This window comes from Suricata suricatta, chromosome 7 (genome assembly GCF_006229205.1).
Source record: "Suricata suricatta isolate VVHF042 chromosome 7, meerkat_22Aug2017_6uvM2_HiC, whole genome shotgun sequence".
Taxonomy (NCBI): Eukaryota; Metazoa; Chordata; class Mammalia; order Carnivora; family Herpestidae; genus Suricata; species Suricata suricatta.
In genome coordinates, this window is record NC_043706.1 from 143,549,458 (window position 1) to 143,560,563 (window position 11,106).

Sequence of the window (11,106 nt, forward strand, 5' to 3'; positions counted from 1 at the left end):
CACCACAATTACATTTCTGCCGTGTGAGGTGATATCCACAGGGGATTAGAAAGTGGACATATTTTTGGAGCCACCATTCAACCTGCTACACAAAGGAAAATAGAAAATATTTTGAGTTATAGTGAAAACACAAAATATCAAAACCTTGGGATGCAGCTAAAGTCGTAAGCAGAGGGAAATTTATAGTTATGAATGTTTATATCATAAAAGAAGAAAGCTATAAAGTCAGTGGCTAATCTACATTAAGAAGGAAGAAGAAGAAGGAGGAGGAGGAAGAGGAAGAGGAAGAGGAAAAGAAACCTAACTACATATGTGGAAGGAAGTAATTAAATAAGGGAAGAAATTTAGGAAATGGAAAATGGAAAAGTGATCAAGAAAACGAATAAAACCTAAAGCTGATTCTTTGAAAAGATCAATAAAACTGATAAACTTCTGGACTGGTCAGGGAAAACAGGGAAAAGCGGAAATGACTAGCTCAGGACACTGCTCCAGACGCTGCAGACATGAAATGGTAAGAAACGTCACGAACAACTACGCCAACAGATCTGACGGCCGAGATTAGATCGACAGACAAATCCTCTGGAGGACGCAACTCATCACTGCCGACACAAGAATTAATTTTTTCAAAAACGGAATGACCTTCTATCTAACAGAGAAATTGAGTTTGAATTAAAAGCAGAGAGAACTTCAGATGATTCCGTCGGTGAACTCTATGGAACACTTGAGGAGAAGGCACTGACCGTGCACAAACTCTTATCAGCAAACAAACAGACCATCTTCTTCCCGACTCGCTCCCGGAGGCCGGAGGTGCTCATACGGATGCAGACAGGCCACCGCAAGACAAATGGTCACAAACAATCTCCCGCACATAAATGCAGCGACTCTCAACAAAGCATCGGCAAACCGAACCCAGAAATATACGGGAAGGGTAGCATATCATGGTTCTAGTGAGTTGAATTGTACCCTCAAAAAGAGACGCTGAAACTCCAACCCCAGCTAACCTGGGCAGGTGCCCATATTTGGAAATAGGGTCTCTGCAGATGCAATTAGTTAGATTATGACGAGGTCATCCTGGATTAGTGTGGGCCCTGGGTCCCATGGGACTGGTGTCCTTGGGAGAAGAGCAGACAGGCGGAGGAGAGAATGTCTTGGGAAGACAGACACACAGAGCAAACACCATGTGATGGGCGGGCAAGGGGTAAACCGAGGGCCACCAAGGATGGTGGGCACTGCCAGAATCTGGAGAAGCTGAGGAAGAGTCCTCCCCTCGAGCCTTCAGAGAGAACATGGCCCTGGCCACACCTGATCTCAGCCCTCTGGCCTCTGGAATGGTGAGAGGGCTTCCACTAATAGTGTTTTGTGACCGCCGCCTCCGGAAACTAGCGCGGTGATCAGCGGGGTTTCTCCCAGGACCACGGATCTGGCCTCTTACGAGGAAACCCAGTAGTGTGATCCATCCTATCAACAGAGTAGAGGAAAAAGCATAATCATTTCAACCGACCGACCTGGGAAAACATACTTAACAACCGTAAACAAACAAAGAAGCAAGCACAAGGATATGTGTTCTCACTACTTCTACGCAACACTAGGGGAGCCACTGAAATCAGCCAAGAAAAGAAACAAAAGACATACACATCAGTAAGGCAGAAGAAAATCTGTCTTTATTTGCCAATGACATAACTAAGTATGCAGAAAATTCTCAGGAATTGCCGAAAAGATCTCTGGAGTGACTTAACAAGGCTGCAGAAAATAAGGCAAAGAAGACAACAACAACAGAACCCACGACATTTCCCCACACTACCAAAGCAAAAACTGGAAAAGGAAGTTTTAAAAACTGTATAACAGCATAAAAAATATTTAAGGAGAAATTTAACGAAATAATTGAAAGACCTAAAAAATATACTGAGGGGCCACCTGGCCGGTTCCATCGGAGCGGGGCGTGACACGTGACTTCAAGGTTGGTGAATTCAAGCCCCACACGGGGGTAGAGATAACTTAAAACTGAAATCTCTTTAAAAAACCCTGCAAATACAATACTTGCTGAGAGAAATCATAGAAGCGTTAACTAAATGGAGACCACGTTCATGGATTCACTAGTAGATGTTGTTAAAACGTTAATTCTCCCCACACTGGTCATCAGAGCCAATGGGCCACCCGCGGAGACGTGTGTTCCCCTCCCGGATGCCCACCTGAGGGTTTCAGTCCTGAGGCCTGTAAGAGTCACCGAAAGGTGGCGACCGAGCGGCCATTTCTCTGGGGGCTGGAGGAGGGCACGTGCACAGACGACCCCCGCCCCTCTCCTGCAGACCTGGGATGTCCTGCCCCATTTGAAGCAGCCAATCATGAAGCCCCAGCTTCCCGTCACCCTGACAGAGGAGGCCACCTATTCCATCCCGCCACGCCCCGGAAAGGCCCTTATTTGATAATCTGCCCTCCCAAGATCAAACCCAGAGCCCCTCAGCCATAAACCCCCCCCATCGCCTATCAGGCGTGATCTCCCCGACTCCCCACTCCCAGGGTCACGGAACCTCACCCGGAATCGCAGATCCCAATAAAGGCTTTCTTGGCTCCATAACGTGGTCTCTTTTTCCTCCCGTCTCTGCCTCCATCTATTAAATCTTACAAGGCCTTACAGCAGTGGGGCCCATAAACACTCTCACGGCCCCACACGTGACGCTGAGGCACATCTTGGCCTTTAGGAACAGCTGTCTAGGGGGCAACTGGGTGTCTCAGTTGGTTGAGCATCCGACTTCAGCTCAGGTCATGAGCTCACTGCTGCTAGGTTCGAGCCCCACATCGGGCTCTGGGCTGACAGCTCGGAGCCTGGAGCTGCTTCTGATTCTGTCTGTGGCTCTCTGCCCCTCCCCTGCTCATGCTCTGTCTTTCTCTCTCAAATTGTTCTTGAAAAAGAACACTTGTCTCGAATACTGGTGGCCTGGAATCAGAAACGGGATGTCCTCCTGAACTATTTAATGTAAAGCATAGACGACAGTGTTCCCAGCCCTCCACGTCGGAAATACTACAGAATTTCCAAGAAGAGGTTTTTTCTTCTTTGCCTTTCTCCAGCCTCTCTTGACACGACTGCCCAGGCCATCAGGTGCACAGGCCCGAGGCGGCCCGGTGCGGACGCAGCTGTCTGGGATCCATGGGCGCGGCAGGTGCTGGCTTTGGGTGTGTGTCCTTTAAGGTGGCTGTGGTCGTAAATGGTGAGGGATACTTAGGGTCACGTAAACGCACCTCGTTAGCAGGGCAGGAGTCACAGGGTGTGCTGTCTCAGTGCACGAGGAATAGATGTTTTTCAAAGTGACGGTTTTGGAAGCCCAACAGCCCTTGTCCAGCCCGGCACGCTGAAATCCAAGAACAGGAGGTGACATGTGAAGCGTATGACTTTGCTCTCCGCCATTACCGGGCGCCACCCCACCCGGAGACCCTAACCCTATACTTTGCCTTTAAAACCCTCCCTTGTAAAGTCGGGGGGTTGGGGATTTGGGGTATCAGCTCCCTGTCCTTCTGGGGGGCACCACACCACAGAGAGCCTCCCCTTCCTCACTGCCAAAGCCCCGAGTCCGTTTTACTGGTTTATGTGTTTCATTGGCTTGCCAGGCGCCGGGCAGGTGAACTCCTGTTTGGTGCAGTCTAAACACTGACGCGGACCTGCCCGGGAGGCCATGCCACGGAGGCTGATGTGACAAGTGGATGGAACAAGACCCATCAGGCTCTCGGAGGGGTCTGCAAGGGAGAAGCTCGCCCAGCTGCGTGTGCAAATTGTGTTTGAAGGACACAGAGGCTCAGAGGACCCCACAGAACCCAGTGCAGCCCAGGCGCGACCCTCGCCACCGCTTGGACTCACAGGCCAAGGGCTGTTTCAACTGGGGGGCGTGCCTCGATGTGAAGCGACTCCAATCCTGGGGTGCCTGGGGGCTCAGTGGGTTAAGCATCTGACTTGGGCTCAGGTCACGATCTCAGGGTTTGTGAGTTGGAGCCCTGTGTCCCCCTCGGTGCTGACAGCTCAGAGCCTGGAGCTGCTTCTGATTCTGTCTCCCTCTCTCTCCGCCCCTCCCCCTCCCCTGCTCAGTCTCTCTCTGTCTCAAAAATAAACATTTAAATAAATAAATAAATTCAGATAAAGGAAAATCTGCACTTTCTCTGCTTCTAGACAACCTGAGAAAATGCTAACTCCGCATTATGCGAACACGGAGCCCTCCCGGGTGCTCCTAGCTGGGCTGCCGGAGTCCCGACCCCTGGCCCCCGGCCCCCTCTCCCGGTGGAGGCACAAAGCGTCTCCTCGGCGGGGCGAATTATGCATGCATCGTGGGCCGCAGACGCAGCCTGGCTGGGGACAAAGGCGTGCAGCCCGCCCGCATCCTGCTTTTGTCGCGGCCAGCCATCCTTTGTCATGTGTCCTGGGAACGCGGCGAAGGAGCGCCTCCCCCGGCAGGCCCCTCCCCCCACCTGCCTGCGGGCGCAGAGCGCAGCCGCAGCCCTTCTCATTTCCTAGGCAACCGGGGCGCGAAAACAAGATGCGCAGACAGATTCCATATCTGGAAGGAGATTTGAAAGCGAAGTAGGGAGGCTGACGAAACGTCGGAGCGAACGACTGTCTGGGATGGAGGAGAGCCCCCCACCCCCGCTGCCACCACCCGCCGCCTCCAGGAAGGCGGAGTCCTCAGACCGGCCAGCTCTCCGCTCCTTTCCCCTGCAGGCCTGGTAAACAATGGACCTAATTTAAAGCCCCTGAGTCATTGCGGTGGAGCCCGCTGGGGTGATTAAGTAACAAAATCACGAAAACTGACAAGGAGGCAGAATGCTTCAAAAACACAAAATCTGTCCGAGATACATGGCGAAATCGTCTTTTGGACACACGGCGAAATGAGAACTCACCACCGCAGACACAGATGGGAAACGTGAGGCTCAGAAGCCCGGCATCCACTGGGTGCCTGGTGGGGGCTGTTACATGGCTGAAGTTCAAATGCAAATCCCAGCCCCTGTGTCTGTCGGGTTCTCCCCCACCTCCCCGACTCCCCCTATGATAAGCCTCCGTACTTCTCCTCACTGGCATTCAGACTCAGGATCCGCCCTGACTGTGGCCGCCTCCTGAGAAGGTCTGTCTCCAGGCACAGCTCTGCACCACAGACAAGACAGACATTTAAAAGCCAGTCATGTTTGGATTATTTTGGCTTTGAGGATGAATTATTTCCTGCCTGTTGGCGTGCTCTGCTTCAGGCGGGCACCTAGGATGTGGGGAAGACAGGGTGTTTCCAGGGAGGGACACGGCAGACCCACCCCTGGGGGGCATGGGGGAGGGCAGCTCAGCTCGCAGCTGCTGACGCCGGCGCCTCCACTGATGGAGTCAGAGGACAAGGGTTGAGTGTTGAGTGACCCTGTCTTACATCTGCATCGTTTAGGAAAATACACGTATTGTGTCTTTGAGGCAGCGGACGATTGTTCACAGAGAGATAGTTGCTATAATTGGAAAAAATGCTTCCCATGGGGGGAAAAGGGTTTGAGCTTCTTCCAAAGCGTATGAAGGCTCAGGTCAGTAGATCGAACAAAGAAATAGCACCCTCTACGTAAGGCAGCTCAAGCTTCTTGGATGTTTTCAAACCCTGCTTGTAAATGTCTTACTAAACTGGAAACCGCAGGGCTTGCCAGGACGCAGCCAGCCTTGCATCTGGTGGACACGCCGACGGGACTGTCTTAGGATGGACGTCCTGGCGCTCCTTTCTCCCCCCCGCCCCCTGTTCAGAAGGAACCAGGCTCCCAAGCACCCTCCCTGCTTCTGCTGTCTGCAGGGGCTGCTTAGCACCGGGACTGCTAAGTGAGTCCCCGATCTAGTCCAGACCAGCAAGCAGAGGGCGGTCATGAGTCTCCCGTGCACGCAAGGAGGAGGGCGGCCGTGCTCCCAGGGGCAGACCCGGAGTCAGGTCGTTCTTTTAGGCGGAGGATTCTGCTCTCAGAGTCCCACCAACAAATGACAAGCCTGTGACCTCTGACAGCGGTTTCAGGAGTCGGTCCTCGTGCCGGAGGCCTCCCTCCGGCTCCTTTAGTAACTTGTCATAAACCGGTCACTGAGCTGTGTACCTTCGGCCTCCGGAAGCCGAGACATCTGGCGCTTCAGTTCATGGGGTGTTTGGTGACAGCAGAGAGACCCTGTGTGAGGCCAGGGGTCTGTCCACGTCTCGTGCGAGGTACCTTATGTTTTTAAGAAAAGGGGGGAGAGGTCGCCCTGTTTTAGCCCCGTTTTATTAGTTCCCATCTCCTTCTGTGCGAGTAAAGCCTTTTGTTCCATCTGCATCTAGAAAACCAGTTTCTCTCCCATCTTGGGTTGTTTTCTGCCCTGACGTGCTTGCTCACTTGGGGGGTTGGTAATGCCTGAGGGTCTCTCCCCTCCCCCATCCCATCTGGCTGCAGCCTCTTCAGGTCCCCGTGGCGACGTCACTTCCCCACCACGCACATTTCGTGGAGCGTGGAGCGAGCCCGTCCCCTCGCTGGCCTGGAGGCCGGACCTCACGCCAGCACCGAGCCCGGAGCCTGGAACCGACATGCTAGTGCATGGCTGGTGGGTGAAGAAAAACTACACATTTCACTTCTGCACCTAGGAGAGATTTTGTCTGCTTTTCTGGTTTTGGGCCCATACTTAGAAGAATGAGCTGGACCTTTGCTTGGCATTTTGATGAATGGGGGGTACCTTCTTCCGCTGGCATTGAATAACATGTTTTAGATGGTCCCCAGGCTCCCCCTGGCCTTTCAGTTTTAAATGTTTTGCCATAATTTTCCCCAACTAATGACCGTGACTGGTGACCCCCGACATGCAGTCCTGCACTTTTTTTTCTGCTTCTGTTTCTCTTTTGGAAGATGACATTTCAGGGTACCTTAATTACTGATGATTCTCTTTCTCATGCAAATTCCACCATTTCGCACAAATACCAACTGTGTGTCATGGACAAGTCCGGTATTTTCTTAATGCCTCGGCCACTGAAGGCACAGCAATTGCTAGGTCTGCCGCTGTTGACGACGGCCACGCAGGAGTGCAGAGGAGGGGGGCTTGGGGACCCTCAGAGGCCTGACACCCCACTGTCTCAGAGAGAAATCCCCAGGAAGTCAACACCCAGTTTCTATGGTCAGGTCTCCACAGGTGGGCCGAGCGGCCCGGGACTCTCCCACCGCCCAGCACGGCCGCCCCGCCTGTCCACCCGAGACCCCGAAAGGCACGAGGCTGGTCCGCACTGTGTCCGTGGCGGGGAGCCGGGCTTATGAGGAGCAGGAAGCTTTGCCGGGAAGGAGGGGAGAAGCAAGAGGCAGCGGGGGTGACGGATCTCTGGGGAAGTGGGAAAGCCGCCCCCTACAAGGTGTCCTGCTTCGGAGATGTAGACTGACAGCTCCCGCTGGTGGGGGGCGGGAGGGGGTCTGACCCGCTGCTCCGCCGCCAGACCTTCACAGCCTTTCAGAGACTTTTAGGTTGCTCCGTTGGCCCACACCCCTAGCATTTTATAAACTAACCACCCCTGAGAGAAACAAATGGTTCTAATTATGCGGATGTCAAGTACAGGGCGTCTGGGATAGATTATCTGACGAAAGTCCTCGTTATCGATAAGAAGCGATGTGACATTTCTGTAAGAGCAAAGTGGAAGGTGATAGAGCTGAGCAGAGCGAGAATGTGCGTGCGTGTGTGTGTGTGTGTACACGTGCACACAGACACATCCAGACGTTGACGGAAGTCTGTGCACGCACGCAGACACTGTGCACACACAAACAGGCCTGTACACATGCACACACACATACAGACGTTGACGGAAGTCTGTGCACACACGCACAGACAATACACACACACAAACACGCGTGTACGCATGCACAGACACTGTACACACACAAACACACGTGTACTCACACACAGACAATATACACACAAACACGTGTGCACACACAGACACTGTACACACAAACACGCGTGTACACTCGCCCAGACAACTCACACACACAAACACGCGTGCACCTGTTAATATATATTCGCAGAAGAAAAGAGCATTACCTTAGCATGAGGGTCCCGAACCGCTACCGCAGCCGCACAGACGGCTTATGCAAACTCCTGTGTTCTCACTTTGTTGTTTCAGAGACCCAGTCATGGCTCTGTGGTCGGTAATATCACACTGTCTGCTTATTCCACCACCGCCGTTTCTGCGGGTTCTGCCGGAAAACGCCCTTCCATGTCAGTCTGTACGAGGCCAGAGCCCTGGCCGCTGTCGGGGCTGCGACCGTGAGTTGAACCATCCGTCTGGAGATGGACAGTGAGGAAATTTCATGTACGACGGTCTTGTACCCCAGAACTTCATGGGTCCTTCCGAAATCAATCCGCCAGGTTCTGGTCCCAGCACCATGATTTCGGGGAAAACTTAAGTAGGCCTCAGCATCTCTTTCATAATCACTCAACTGAAGATACCAGGAGCTCCATCTAAGCCCTCTGATCATCGAGAGGGGTTTGGGAGCCTTACGGAAGGCTGAGCAGATGCAAGCACCAACCCGCCACCACGAATGTGCCGTCGGGTGACGGTCGCAATAGGCGTGGTCAGAGACCATGAGCCTCAGCTTTTCCTTCTTTCCCAGGGACTCTCCCGCGAGCCCGGCGCGGTCCGTTAACTAGTGTCGTCCCGGTGTCTGGAATGGAGTGGCGTCTGAGCAGAGGCTCCTGGGAGCTCGGAGCACCGTGAGGGCCTGCCTGAGCCGGCCAGAGCTCCGCGTGCTTTCTGCCGTGGCTCCCTGTCCTCAGAGCCCTGGAACTGCCCTTCGTATGTGGTCCAGACGGGCAGCCCAGCATGCACCGGGGTGAGTCGGACCCTAAACCGTTGGTGGCTCATGAGAGGACAAGTCACCACGGAGGAGACGGAATGGAACGGGCACAAGGGTCAGGACCACACCCAGATGCTCCTCTCGAGGACAGAGCTCCGAGAACCTGGCTCCGGGCGCGGCCTTGGCTGGCGCCTCACGCAAGTATTTGTGCAGAGCGCAGATCTTCATGTCGCGGGCCGGCTGCTCCTAATGTTTGGGAGCACCAATACGTTTTCTCTGAAAGCCGGGTTTGCTCCCCTGCCCCTCACTGGTCCCTGCCCCAGGCCAGGGCTCCCTGCCTGCATCAGCACGGACGCTCACACACAGCGCCGGTCACGTCACACGTGGCTAAGGCAGGGGCTTTCCAGGGGACCCTTCCCACTCATCCAGACGAACATTCTTGTGCAAATCTGCTTACATGCCGTCAGGTCTGACTTCAGGATCCAGCCAGGACCCACCCTCCCCAAGAGTCACTCTCCGCTTTGTGGATTAGAACAAAGGACGGCAGGGGCGCCTGGGGGGCTCAGTCGGTTGAGCCTCCGGCTTCGGCTCAGGTCATGATCTCACAGCTCGTGGGTTCGAGCCTCATGTCAGGCTCTGTGCTGACAGCTCAGAGCCTGGAGCTGCTTCAGATTCTGTGTCTCCCTCTCTCTCTGCTCCTCCTCTGCTCATGCTGTCTCGCTATCTCAGAAATAAAATAAAACATTAAAAAAAAAAAAGGACAGTAGGGGAATGCGTACACTCTTAAGTCAAGGGGACTTGATGGGTTAACAGCACAGTATACAATCGCACATATAATGGATTGGATTTGTACGATGATTTATCGTTTGCAAAGCACTTTCACACAATACCAAGACCTGAATCTTTGTTCCCGCCCCCCCCCAAATTCATCTGTCGAAAAGCTAACCCCCAAGGTGAGAATTTGGAAGAGGGTCCTTTGGGAGGCGATGAGGTCATGAGGGTGTGGCCCTCACCAATGGGACTAGTCTCCTTAGAAAGAGGCCCCGGAGAGCCCCGCCCTCTGCCCTGGAAGCTCACGGCGAGAGGCCGTCTCGAGAGAGCCCTGGCCTGCCGCGCCGGCGCCCTGACCCGCCGTCTCCCAGCCACCAGAAGGTGCGGAGCAAGTCCGTGTTGCTACACGCTGTCCGTCGTCCAGAGGGACCGACGCGTGGTGCTCTGCAGGGTCAATGTGTTTGTCACCGAGGCCCCAGCTGCCTGAGGGACACACGTTACTTCTGCCTCCCCCGAACGGAAACCGACTCATGGATGACCTCCCCGAGGACAGCTGGGAGACGGTGGCAGCGGGGCCAGCCGGCGCCCTTGGCACACGACAGACAGACTCCTGCTGCCCCGGGCACCGAGGGCATTTACGGGGTGCCTGCACAGGCTCGTGGGAAAGGGGGCCACCCCGCACTGGTGTCAGAACTCGTGGTCAGCTCCTTGCAGGCACTGCCGCTGGGTCACAGAAACATCAACAACTTAGTCTGATTCCCAGGGGCCAACGGGGTCGCCCCTCCTGGCCCGGGGCAGCACGCCAGCTTGATGCTCAGTCCCGTCAAAATATCCTTCAAACCGTTACCGAGAAAAGGACAAACTTTTCCTTTTCTTTTTTCAGTTCCCACTTTCTCTTAAAATTGATTTTGTGATGCTTTTGTTTCCCTGTTGACTTGGATGAAAGTTGGACAAATCCCACGATTTTTCTGGTGATTCTCAAGCTCTGAAATGTTCTTCCGTCGTTTTTAATCACAAACACAGCTTGCTAACTATTAATAAGCCCGGCCTGCCTAGTCATCAAGTTTTATCTCTTGAGGGAAAGGAGGACCCTCGCCAGGGAAGGGAGACGGTCGCTTTTTACCTCTTTACGAGACGATCTTCTTGCCCCCCCCACCTCGCACACGGGGGCACCCCCGCCTCTGGAGCGTGGCTTGTAGCAGAGGCCGTGGGAGAGTGAGGACGTCTCGCCGCCCCGGTGCCCTCTGCTCTGGCCGGGGCTGGCGGGGGGAGGGTGTAGTCGGCACGGCTCCAGGGAGGTGGTCGGCACAGCTCTGGGAAGTCAGCACAGCTCCCAGGGGCCGGCAGCCTCCTGACCGGGTGCCGGTCCCACCAGCATCTGACCCTCGCTGTCGCCTCTCAGGCTGTGACCTGGAAAAGGAGAGCAAGCTTGAAGGCAGGCGCCAGGCTGCACGAACTCAGCCAGAGGCCCCAGGACCACGGTCTCCCACCACAATGTGAAGGAGAAGCCGAGTGGAGCCATCGACTTCCTCTTAAGGGAGGGGAGCGCTT